Genomic DNA, 14,006 nt, shown 5'->3' on the forward strand with positions numbered 1-14,006 from the left:
TGAAAAGAGTCACAACTCTGCAGTTCAATTCAGCTCTACAGAGCTTTTTGCCTCAGTCGCAGCACCCTCATCAACTTGGTTTCCAGGAGCAGCAGGCAGCTGTTTTCTGTGAGAGAGCTCTGATAAACCCACAGTTAAGTTAGTAACTTGGTGAACATAGTGGATAGTAGATGTAACACTGGAATTGTTTGATTGATATGGTGTTGAAGTTGTGGATGTGACACAAATGGATGACTGTTACTTGGTCAATCAATGTTATTCTACATTTTAAGCATTTTTCATGTAGTCACTCTGTAGTATCATATAGGCTATGCCTTTTTGATATGCTGTCTGATGATATGCATTTTTTTCCCGCATATGTTGAAGACTGTTTTAAAAATGTCTCTTTATCCCAGCCATTATGCCCCCATCATTGACTGTATAAAATACTGGAAAGAGCCACAGTGACGTCACCCATAGGTTTCTGAAGGTCCAAAATGAAGCCCAATGTTGGTCGTACTGGCCGTAGCCATCTTGGCAGTGCCTGACTGCACCTAACTCCTGGCTAATCACAGATGGGCAAAGAGGTGAAGCGTGGGTGACCTTAAGCGAGCCTAATTAAAGAGTTAAACAAGCCCACAAGTCTGGAAAACTACCAAGCTAGCTAAGACTAACAAGCTATTAATGTTCACACATAAAGAGAAGCAATATTCACCTCACGTTTATTCATGTAAGTTTGACTGCAGGTTTATTTTCTTCAAACAGACACAATACACAATACTAGACTCAAGGTAGTGAGCAACAACCAGCACCGAGGGTGTGTGTTTGTGTTCAGTTAGCAGCAATCCGCAAAGTTAACACTCACCAGACACTCCGTTTCTTTCTGTTATCCTGCAGTATGTTTTCTTTTCCCTTTTGCTTATCTGTACAGTCAAGGTACAGCTAAGTAAAGTACATTTCCCATCCATTCAGCGGTCAAATAAGAGAGTTCTAGTGCATAACAGTGGATTGTGGCACCTCTGTGGGTTGTTCTGGCAGGCAATAGTGAAGATAAATCCACCTTTTAATCCCTAAAGTTTAAAACAAATGTGCTCTTCCACTCCAAGGGTCTTTTCCTCTAGAGCTCGCCAGCTCCAGCAACTGTCAACTGTCAACTTGACTCGCTTTTGGAGCCAGCCTCAAGTGGCCAATTGAAGAACTGCATTTTTGGTCCTAAGAATTGGCTTCATTTCTCACCCCCTGATGTTGCCACTTGGTCCCCAACACTTTGCAACACATAGACACACCCCTGGCCATAACAGTATATAACTACTTTACCAGCAAAATACAGTATTTTCAGTCAAGCAATGAAAATACTCCCCATCATCTCTTTACAAGTCCAGTCACCATCCATTAATATCATATTGATGATTGTAGTCTAATGTTTCTGTTCTGATCACTGCTCATACTGCTCAATATTGAGTCACAGGACATGACTGGGTATTCCTGAACATACTTTGGACAGCACAGCTTGGTAGTCGGCATCATCATTGAGAGCCCACCATGCTGGAGTTCAACCAAGGAGGTAACATTTCACTAAACTCGCAAAATTGGCAGTGTCCACTGTCCATTATTGTTTTGTCTGGATGATTATTGAACTGTTGACATTTCACATAATGTTTCATTAGATCTGTTTAATCAGGTCAGATTACAAAATTCACAAAGCAAGCTCTGTTGCTAGCTTAAGCTCAATTAACAGTAGTAATGTTAGCTAGCAAACAGCGAAGTGAAGGTATAATTTATTTAACTTGCTTTAAACATTTTTACAAACACAGGCTAGCCTATTGACAGCACACCAGTTTTCCAGGCTTTCTTTAGCATTTCTGTAAATGAGGTAGAGTATCTTTAGACCTAATTGAAGCCAGCAAAATAGCCAGAAATGTATATTAAGTTCAAGCCAGTTACAATGTGAAGATGTAGCTAACTTGTGTTCACTTGTGCTGTCATAGAGCTGACAGAACAACCACAAACCAGAAGGACCTGGAAGACTTTCAAAAAGGAGCGAGGACCTGGAATCACCAAAGTGTCTCTCTCAGCAGATGGAGAAGTGAGGTATGTGTCAGTGTGTTATTCCATATTCAGGTAACCATTTTCAGTTCACATTTACTTCTGTTAACCTTTCTCTCCCTCCATTACTGTTTCACAGTTTACCAGTGTCATTATGTTGCTCAATTTTTTTGTTGTTTGTTTAACAGGCTCGTCATCGGTGATTGAGGATACCGACCAAGTGCTGCAGTCAAGTCCTCTCTCACTGTTCGCTGTCTCAGTTATTTTAATAAAAATGTTAAAATATTATTACAGAGGCTGCTCTACTAATGCAAAATGCGACCTTAGCATCTTAAATGTATGGGAGCTGAACACCCCTAAAAGTCTGATCCTTTGCCCCTTACCCTATGCAAGGCGGCTTCATTATTTTCTCACACAGACAGAAACAAACCAGTACTCCTATGCTTGAATAATAACGGCCAGCGTTTTATGTGATCAGTTGGTGGTAATTAAGTAAATTTATTCAGGAATACACACTATGCAAGCCCAACTTAAATTAAGGTCTTCACTGTGGGGCATATTTAGGCAAAGTCTGGCCATTTTCAATAATTTTCTGATTGTATTGTCAACAAATGTCATGGAACGACCCAAACCAGCAACTAATGTATTGAATGTAATTATTGTACATGGATCAAGGCTCATGATATCTCATTTGTCTGAGCCATAGCGCTCTTTTGTTTACCAGACACACTCAAGGCCGTTGTTCAGGAGGTAGAGCGGTCGTCCACTGATAGGGAGGTGGTTTGATCCCCGACCCCTGTAGTCTTGCATGTCCTTGGTCAAGATACTAAAACCCAGATTGCTCCTAAAGGTGTGAGTGTGTGTGAATGGTTACTCCTCCTGATGAGCAGGTGACATCTTGCATGGTAGCCTCTGCCACCAGTGTTGTTGTGTCATAAAAGAGCTTTGAGTGGTCAATAAGACTAGAAAAGCGTTATTTAAATGCAGTCCATTTAGCGCAACAAAATGTGGATTAACAACAACAATTATTTCCTCTTGTTGTAGCTGTTTGAGGAGAATACTTAATACTTATACTTCTAAAAAATGAAACTATCAACACGTTCTCACTCCCAACTCGTCAGTATGCTGCTTCCAATTATGACGCTCTACCTACCCCTCTAGCATAAGTTTTGCACATGAAGGGCTCCACGGTCAAATTAGCAATAATAAGTGGAATGTCAGATTAGATTTTCAAAAAGTTTGCTGACAAACAGTTGAAATATTATGACATAATATGATTTTTGCAATGTTAATAATGTCAAATGGCTGCGGTTTGGTTAGGTTTGGGCACAAAAACTACATGGTTAGGTTGATGAAAAGGTCATACTTTGAGTTAAAAGAACTATGTTCAGTCACGTTCATCAAATTACTTGCACAAGATAACTTAAAAATATATATGTATCGTGGTCACACATGGGATGCAAACCACCAGGCACAAATTCAATGTCAGCTAAAAGGATGAAGCATCATCAAGCAGGACTATTTTAATCCTTTTATGCAAACCAAGAAAGGTTTCACCATAGGCTTGTAAATGTGAAACACTTTATATGCCAATGAATTAAACATTAAACCCCTTAAACTCAAATATTTAGTCAAACGTTGAAAGAGGCATCTCCGAGTAAAACAAAACTGTCTAACATAAGCTTTGACTCTCACTCTATCTAACTAATGAGAGTCTAACGGAATAATTCTGGTTCTAATATCTCAGTATAATGTAAATATAAATATATGAATTACATTATTCACTTGACAGCATGTAGTTCAAAATAACAGCACCTCACTGTTATTTGGCACTAATACCAATAACAGGATCTCAGTTTTGAATTTGTACTAACTGAATGCAATTTCACAGAACATGCAGAAAAACTTTTTACTTAAACTATAAGAAACAGAATGACCTGGGTAATGTTTTCAGTCTTTAGTCTTAACCTGAATACACTCTTCATTTTAGTTTGTTTGTTTTAGCAAGCTTACATTGAGGTTTGTTGGTGCGCTTTAATGTTGTAGCTCAACTTTGTAGCAAGCTCTGTGGGCAGTAAACTGTCCCAAACTCACATGCTTGAGCGAAGCGTTCACAGTCCAACAACATAGCGAATTCACAATGAACACAGCATAGTCCGTAACCACTCTCACACGTGTCTGTATCTCTGCTCTACGTCATTTTTCCTCCCTACTTTTTCAAAGCTCACTTCCTTCTTTCGCATTACACAGAGGTCAGTTGAGTGTGAAACTCTTCCAGGTCATTAATTCTCCAATGTAAACAAGGATTACTTCTTTTTTTTACTTTTTAAAAAGCTGAACAAAGTACAAGTACATTTTAAACTGTAAATTATTAATGTATTTTAACTTATTATTTAATTTACATCAACCTAACATGACATGAATTAATATATAGGCAAAGATGTAAATATGTACGACGTTGCTTGGGTGGTTAGATGTGTAAATAACTTGGCAGTGGTGTGGACAGCAGCTAGTGACATGAGGGCAGAGCTGTACCTCACAGGCCTTTTCCAAACACTCCTACACAACCCCAGAGATGAGCCTTGACATGAGGTCAGCCTTCACCAGTCCTCCAGGCCCAGCTTCACCTGTCCTCTGGATAAACACCAAACACTGCAGGGCTCTGTTTGCACGCTGCTGTTACTGAGTCTCAGCTGACCTGGACCTTTATACAACAGACCTTCAGCTGTGTCCCAGAGGCAACACTGAATCCAAGAGCCCACAGGTCAATCAACTTTAATAAACACTTGAAAGGAAGGAGACATCTTAACAAGCATGAGCACTGGAGAGGTACACGGGAGAGCAAATTACTGAAAGAAGAGTAAACATTGGGAAACATGAAAAGAGAGAACTTAAATTTTGCCTCACAATGAGATGCAGGAGGAGGTCAAATCAACCTGAACCCAAACGAGCCAAACACACTACTAAAATTACATTATTGTCCCGTTTGCAACTTCACGGCAACAAAATGAGGAAAGAAATCCTTTACCAACATTTGTAGCATCAACAAACTGCTGTACTACATTGTGTGACACAAATACAAGTTATTGGAGCACCTGTGTGTCATTGCTGAGGGATGAAGCAGGCCTGAAATCTGGACTAAGTCAACTTGTATCTACAGGTCCTTTCAAATACTGTTGATGAGATTTTTTAGCCTCCAGATAAATCTTTGGATAGGTTGTTGGCTGTGGCCGACAGTACACATGGATTATCACTTGTTCGTCAAAATAGTATTGATTTGGGGACAGTAAAATGGCTAGTTAGCTAGCTGGTCTTTTTGTTAAGCATGCTGTGAAAATATATTTATTGTTTGTTAACTGTACACAATGTTATTGACTTTAAATCTTGAACCCAGAGGTTTCTATGAGCTGAAAGGACAAGTTTATCTCCCATGCTAAGATAGATAGATAGATAGATAGATAGATAGATAGATAGATAGATAGATAGATAGATAGAGGAAATGTCTGTTTTGAAAGGACAAAGGATTGTCATCCCCAGTTCACTTAGAGAAGACACACTTGACATCCTCCACCATGGAGACACGAGGGAAGAGAAAACAGGAGCAACACTACAACAAGCTCCACAGAGCACATCACCAACCTGAGTTGAACCCAGGCCAGAGTGTGTGGGTCACCACAGACAACTCTTATGGAACAGTTATACAGCAGACAGCAGCCCCAAGGTCATACCTTGTTAAAACAGATGAGGGACTGTTCAGGAGAACTCGATCACATCTGAGAGCAACCCAACAGCCGTCATCTGCTGAAGAGGCTTCCACCACAAATGATACTGTTTCTCACAGTGCTGTCAATAATGCAGATACACACGCCATACAGACACCTGAACGCAATGTGTCACTAGGGGTGTCACGATTCTCCAAATCCTCGATTCGTTTCAATTTTCGATTCTAAGGTCAAGGTTCGATTCGATTCTCGATTTTTACATTTATTTTTTTTAAACCACAGGTTGCTTTGCCATTTTTAGACTAGACTTTTATGAAATATAATATCTGACCTTTGTTAGTAATGTACCACACTACATTATCAAATTTTAAACATTTATTAACAACATAATGACAATAACTTATATCTTCAGTCAATTGGAAACAAAATAACCTGCCATCTAGTTTCTCTTTTGTAACTGCAGTCTTCTTCACAGAAGATGACATTCAAGTCCACAACAAAACAAACAAAAAAATAAAACGGCCATGTCCACAGTCTTCTCTGAACAATTAAGTGTCTTAACAAACTCTTTCTGAACAGTTGGACATATACAAGGTGCGTAAGGTGTGAGTTGGCGAGCGAGAGTGAGGGAGCGTGCGTACGTGCGGACAGTGAATGAATGGGAGAGGAAGGAGAAGCGAAAGGAGTAGCAGTAGTAGCGACAGCAATAAAGTGTACAATATAGGCTGCAGTTTGGCTGAATAAAGGCGACGGCTCCTCAAGATACAGCAAAGCTCCCTGGTATTATTTCCTGACCAGCTTAACATGTGAAAGGGGGTTCACCCCGAAGGTAAACAGAAACTTCAGACCTGGAGGAAATCATCTCCCCTGTGCTTCCCGACCACGGTCTGGGAGCCGAACAGGAATGGTGTAACACCATGCTATCGTTTGACTGGCTTTAGCTAATAGCTACTGGCTTAGCTAGTAGCTAAGTTAGAGGAGGTTGACTCGCAGCACTTCAACACGTGTGTTTTTTTCCCCTTGGCAAGCCGACCGGACGTGACATGGGGGCGTGGCAGCATCGACGATTCTATTTTATAATTCGAAGTTCCAGATGGTGAATTAATTTCGACACCCTTAGTCACTAAGTCAGGCAGACTCTCACGTCCGCCCATGAGAATGGACATTTAAAGACACTGGACTTAATTGGGCTTGAAAGCTATTCAAGGGGGGAAAAAGAGAATTGTGTGTGGTGAAAGAAGGAAAAAAAACAATACTTGATGTGATGTTGAGTTTATTAGAACTGAAGAAAGCCACACATTGTTATTGTTTCATTTTGAGTTTTTTTATGGTTCAGGAAGATTTATTTATGTATTCAGTAATAAGGAAAACAAAGGTGCATTGTTAATAATAGAAGAGAATGTTTGTTCTTACTCAAAGCAGGGAGATGTTGTGTGAGGGTTACTGACGTGTAATATAGCAACCAATGAGCGAGAGTGTTTGTGGTTGAATGGTTGAGAACCCGGATGTTACCTGAGCTGAAGAAACAAGTAAAGTTCATGATAACCTAACTCCCTGCCTCGTTCTTATAATAATAACACAACAGTTGAAGTCGCCTGTGATGATGATGAAGGCTCCGGGTTGTTTCGTCTGAAGTCCCGCGGTCACCGCGTGGATGACGTCACACGCTCCTTCTGCGTGGAATGAACAGTGATGGCGATGACACTTGTAAACTCCCGTGGCAAATAATATGGACGCAGTCCGATGGCGATGAGCTCGGTGTCCGGGCTGCAGACGCTCTGTCACAGAGATGTGCCGGGGTGACACCACCTGTCGTTAACGAGCACGGCGAGCCCTCCTCCTTTCTTCTTGCCGCTCGCGGTGGTGTCTCTGTCCGCTCGGACCGTGTGGAAGCTGGGGGTGGTGGCGTTGGAGTCCAGTATCTGCTCGTGTAGCCACGTTTCCGTGAAACACTGGACTCTCTGTACTCCCTCTGCGTCCTGGCGAGCGCTTCCAGTTCGTCCATCTTAATAGGGTCCATCCTTTTAACTGGAGTAGTAAACAACGTTGCCATTGTATAAGAACCTTATTGAATTGTAATGATTGTTTCAGCTATTAGTCATACTCTTGTTTCCAGGGAAACAGAGTTACTGTTTTGTGAGAAAACCTTTTGATTGCAGAGGCCTCCACAGCATCCATTAATTCCTGATAATGGACACCTCGTCTGGAAATATCCCTTACAACAAGAACAGCTAGAATTTTGAATTAATTGTTATGTGAACAAAGTTATTTTTAAAGCAAACATGCCAAAAGTTCACTGGTTCCACTTCTCAAAGTGAATACTCGTCTTTGTCTTTTGTAGTAGAAGGCACTGAATATCTTTGGGTTTGGGAGTGCTGCATAAGCTTTGGCTGTGGGAATCTGTGAAAGACACTTCACAATTTATATCTCATTTCATATAATTGAGAAATTAACCAGCAGATTAATCAAACAACTAGAATTGCACTCAGTAGAGTCCCTTTTAAATCAGTCAAGCCTAATCTAATATCAAACTGGATAGCCATATATTACTCCAGATTTTATACAACCCATAACTGCGTAACTGTAATTAAAGCTCAGCAGGTCTAGGATCCACATCAAATTGTACTCATTTATAGATTCGCTCTATCTCCTAATGTTAAAAAAAGTGAGAAAAACTCCTTTATCCAGATCTGCACAGAAAGTTAATAGGGTCAATTCTGGGTCGATACCCATTCTCTATCTAGGTTTGGTGGAAATCCGTTCTGTAGGTTATGAGTAATCCTGCTGACAAACCAACCAACCAACAAACAAACGGACATGGGTGAGACGTAACCTCCTTGGTGGAGGTAACTAATCTGATGTGCAACATTTTTTTCTTGATCTTGAAAACAGCTTTGGAGAAAAAAGTCTCACAACATGGTCAGTTTAGAAACTGTTCAGGAGCTTTTGATCATGTAACATGAACTTCAACAGCAGATTGTGTTGTCATGTAGTAGTAGAGGTGTACAATTCTACTTTTCTCAGCACTTTAAGGACTTATTGCTCATATTGGCTAAAAGAATAACAAATTAAAAAAACTATCAACATTGTTAATATAATAAACATTTAATTCAAGCTGAAACTATTAGTTGATTAATCAGCAAAATACAGACAACAGAAAATGTAGCTTGGGGCTGTCACACTATCGGATTTTCACTACACGGTTATCATAATAAAATGTCTCCTGATAACGATATTATCGCGATATCCATAGAAATTTTAAAATAAATACAGTAAAATAGTTTGCTGTAAAGCAGCTTTCCTGAGAATTCAGGAGATTCTGTCAAAACATATTTATATCAGAAGCTAAAAGTTTAATTCTGTTTCCTTTGGAGAGTTTATAACTACAGTTTTCAGTTTTCCTGCTTAAATGTGCCACGATATTAAGTAACGAAAAAAGCAGCCTCTCAAATCATAAAATCAGAGTGGATGCACAGTGTGAACACAACGTGGGTGCACAGTGTGAACACAACGTGGGTGCTGGGCATCGTTCTGAAACTAGCAATGACACTTACGCTGTGCTGTGTGCCAACTTGCGCTGAGCGTAAGATAGAGACCCATATCTTTGGGTTGTTGATTGGACAAGAAACATTTGGCTTTGACTTTGTGAAATTCTGTGACATTAATTAATTTCTCAATTTTATAGATCAAACTGTTAGTAGAGATAACAATCAGTGGATGAAGTAATAATGAAAATAATAATATAATATAATGAGATTAATAAGATCATTATCTCAATATTTTAATCATTATTTTGAGATACAGTACAAAAAAAAAAAATAGTATGGCTACTTTGGGAGTCCATATATCTGGAACTAAATGGTGAACTAGTTGAAAGGACTAACTAACCCACCGTAGACTGTATTAACAATGAAAAGATATATTCAGTCACAGTAGGAGGAAAAATCACAGCAACGCTCCAATCCCTGGTAGGCAGCAGGAGTACCTCTAGATGTTTCAGGCCCACTGCATCATACTGTGTTCCCTGTAAGTGCTGCCCTGTTGCAGGCAGTGACCTCAGGCCTCCAGGTTGGGCTGTTTTCCCATGGTCTTTTCGCTCTTATTGAAAAAGAACCCCTTTCGAGCGGCTCACCCTCCGAAGCAGATGACAGTTCAGAGGGGCTGTCAGCCGTTTGCTTGACACAAGGTCAGAGGCAATGACTGCGAGTCAGCCAAAAAACAAGATGGACTGTCAGCCAAGGAGCCCGCGGGGAAAGAAGGAAACAGCAGCCACATTTGGAAGGGTAATGAGCTCGGTTGTGAGGCAGCCAGGAGAAAACATTGAAAGCCTTGCATGTTTTTACAGCATTTTCTTGTCACTGACTCTCTCTGGGGAAAAGGTATGCTCTCCTTCCCACCATCGCTCCCTCCTCCCATCATCTCAGTCTCTGTCCTCACCTCTCCCTTCTTGCCAGCAGAGATGTGCTATAGCGGCTGAAAGGCCAATTTCCATCATCCAGCTCATGAATACCGAATGGCCTCAAGTAGTTTGATTAAGAAGGTACAAAGGTTGCAGACAGTAATCTGCAATCTTTCACCATGGAGAGGATTTTCTAGGAAAACAGGCAAGAGGAAGAGGAGAAATAAGACCTATTAGAATAATTAATGTTTCATTTTTAAACTACTTCAAACAGAGCACGGATGTTGCTGTTTAAGGGAGTAGAGTTTTCTCATTTTATTCCAGACAGAAGTGAAATATAAGGTATTAACACCTGAGAGAATTGCCTGAAATTGCCATTCCCCCCATGCTGGAAGTGCTAAGGCAGCATAGCAACTTTTGACATTCTAGGCCCCTGAGCTGCCATATGAGAGGTGAAGCTGAGCAGCCGCCTGCCCACTGTTTGGGGATGTTCCCCTATAGAAGAGCCACAGTGAGGGAAAATTCACTATCACTTACCAGCTCCACAGATGATCTGACCTCACCTCAGGTTGCTTCCTGCTGGCTTTTGCTTGTCAGTGAGACTAGGTACTGTAGGCAGGGAGCAGCTGATGAAGAGCAAAACGCATTTGACCCATGAAGAGCAAACTGCATGAGACCAAACTCCCAACCTCTGCACATTTTCACAAATATGAAATGTTAGAGGACAATTCCTATACTGGCAATTGATGCATAATTAATTCCAAGTATCTAGAAGTAAGTGTTATTTATGAATTCTGAGCATTCATTCTTATCACCAATCTACTTAGGTTACTGCTGCAGCTACTGCTACTTACCAGATGGTGTGGTCAAAAGGTGCCCAGTGTAAACACGATGTGAGGTCAATATGATAGAAAGATTAATACATTTGTGATAAATAGTGCAGACCATGTTTGAAGCAAGCTGAAGTTAATGAACTGCCTTAAAGCTGCAAGTTATCTGTTGAATACCTGATAAAGTCTATACAGCAAATGTCAGACTGTAGTAAATACAGAACTTCTCTCAATATAAAAAGTAAATATATTATTTTTGTGAGTCTCAGTTGGGAATCACACTTCGGTGTCTAAAATTTCTGTGCTATTAAAATTGAAACTGGATAAATTGTTGGGGTTTTTTTTGGCTTTAGTTCTGTAGCTACCACTGAGGACCTGGTGCTCACTATTGTCTTTGGTAAGGTTTTACAAGTTTAGAAGGAGTTTTCTGTGAATTCACACTAAGTACTTATGAATGAGGGGAATTTGGAGTCCTGACCTCAGTATGTCTAAAATCCTGTTCATAGCCCAGGCTGAAAACACAACAATGGTTTATTTAAAACAAATATGCAGTAGTTGATATGACTAATATGTTAGCAAACAACTGCTTATTATGTGTTGTTATGTATTATGCACATTGATGCTGTGTGCGAATTATAAATGGATTATTATTCCAATTTCCCAGGCATATACCACTGTGTGCATTGGCATAGTGGTGGTGTGTCACTCTCGATTTATGTCAAAAGTTGATTCTTAGTGCTGTCACTGCTGTTGACCAGCTTATGGCACAAGAAAGCTGGTGGCCAGTAACCAGTGGTAGGTAGTAATGCATTACAAGTTTTTTACGGAACAAGTGCGCTTCACGTTCCTTTTTTAAAACTGTACTTCTGCTCTTTACTTTGTTTATATTTTTGAGCTAGTAATCTACTGTTTTACGTTGCTACATTTGTCATTTCAATGTTCAAGGTGAATTACTTGTAATTATACAACACAGCGTTGTAACAAAATTAAAGTTTGTAAACTCTGTCATGCTACACAGACACAGAACACAGTGTTTCCCACACATAGACTTTACTTGGACGGTCCGCCCAAATATATTGGTGGGCCTTTATAACTTTATAAAACTTACTGCTGATGAAGAAGGCAGATAATGTTGCTGATAGAGAGAAAACAAAAGGACAGGGAAACATAAAGGTGAGGCTAGCCAGTGTGTATGCAGCAAGTTTTGCTACGAAACTCCAGAAATGTTTTGTGGACTACGAAACTCCACCTGGCTTTCTATCAGCATTGGGGTGAGGAGATGATGACTGAATTTTCCTCTGGCTTCCTCCCACAGTGTAAATTGGAAGTTACCCACATATTTAAATTGAAACAAGATTAAATGTCGTTCAACCAAGTGAAATGGAAAGGTATTAAAAAGGTCTTGTTTGAAGGCAAAGTAAAAGCTCTTGAGAGAGTATAGTTGTAGTGGCAGTTATAACATTTGTGATGTCACCATGAGGTGCTGGTGTGACAAGAAAAAACATTTGCATATTCAGTTAAATTATAAAAATGTTCATCTGATGCACACAGTGTCTGTCTGATCAAACAACATGGTAGTTCTCTGCTCCCTGAAGTCAGGAGGTAATTGAAGGACGAAATGCAGACCACATTCATCACACATATCAAAATATTAGATTGAATATTGATCAGCAAAAACAGATTAGATCTTAGGTCTCACTCTGATGTCCTTCAAGAACACTTTGAGCACTTAATCAAAGTCTGCACACACACACAGATTCAGATGATTGTGTTATGAAAGCAGCTCTTGACATTGGATGTTTGAGGATTCACAGTTGACACCACATGGCCTTCAACTGTTCAACTCAGACACTGTCTATAGGTAACCCTCTTTCCATGCTTTAGGATCTAATTGAACGATTTTAGATATTATATACTCTACCATTTTTATGTTTTTCTCTTAACTGGGAGAATATTGAACAACTTAATCATCTCACAAAAACAGTAGGTTATCTCAAAATGTTTGACCTTTTTGGGAATGACCTATTGGAGGAAACTTGCTTCAGTATAATAAGCATTATAAATTATGAGTCTGCCACATCATGTTGTCCGTCATAGCCATAGTTCTACACAGAATATTGTAATATACAATCTACAATTTACAATATACAATATTGTAGTTGTGTGTAGATATCGTAGAAAGGGAGAATTTGAAAAATGCTGGTATTGGATAGAATAAAATCTCATTGAAAAAATTCTGGGGTTTGCAGAATTGTCTTATAACAACCTTGTCTGGTGATAGGGTTGTGTTAAAGCTTTGTTGAGATTTGAAAAATGTCCAACTTTGGCCTCACAGTGAAAGTAAGGACAGTAAGGCAGACTCTGAGACACAAAATAAAAAGTTGAAAGCAACACATACCATGGACCAGACTGGACAAGGATTGTCAAATTTGTCTACAAAGTATACAAAGTTTCCTTTCCTCCAACTGTGACACAAAAAGGGTTACCAAAATACCAAAAAGACTAAGGGCCCTATTTCAACGATCTATGGCGCACGGTCTAAAGGCACAAGTGTACTGAGGGTGTGGATAATCTGGGCACCAAGTAAGGCGCACAGTAAGAAGGGGTTGCATTTCGACTCTTAATTAGTCATTTAGGAATAACTTAAAATTAGAGAATCTCACATTCACTTTAAGAGCCAGATGCACCAGTACCTGGCACCTTGCTAGAAAACAGCGGCACCTGTCTTCGCTGAGAGACAGTTATGTGGTCCTCCGATCACAATCATCTGTACGATCATCTGTGCCATCAACAACTCTGTTTGACTGCAACTGAGATAATACACTGATATTTAAATGAGAAGGAGGAGGAATGCTGTGTGTATTATAGTGATGCATAGATCTCGGTCAGGATCAGGCAGCATGGGTCATACAAATTATTCTGATCAATAGCAGGTGGGATGCAGGTGGGTGAAAATACACCTTTAATGAGAAAGATATGTGACATTACCTGCAACGATCCTCCAGCAGCGCAAACGATATCTATATCTCT

The 14,006-nt window shown here is 39.9% G+C and overlaps 1 long non-coding RNA gene across 1 annotated transcript; it reads left to right on the forward strand.

Annotated features, from left to right (window-relative positions):
* The first annotated feature begins 614 nt into the window (after positions 1–614).
* Positions 615–2,262, forward strand: LOC141017064 (uncharacterized). Its single transcript, XR_012180623.1, has 3 exons — positions 615–1,543; positions 1,968–2,070; positions 2,214–2,262. It is a non-coding gene; the product is annotated as an uncharacterized lncRNA (long non-coding RNA).
* Positions 2,263–14,006: the final 11,744 nt, after the last annotated feature.

Source organism: Pagrus major, chromosome 2 (assembly GCF_040436345.1).
Source record: "Pagrus major chromosome 2, Pma_NU_1.0".
Lineage (NCBI taxonomy): Eukaryota > Metazoa > Chordata > Actinopteri > Spariformes > Sparidae > Pagrus > Pagrus major.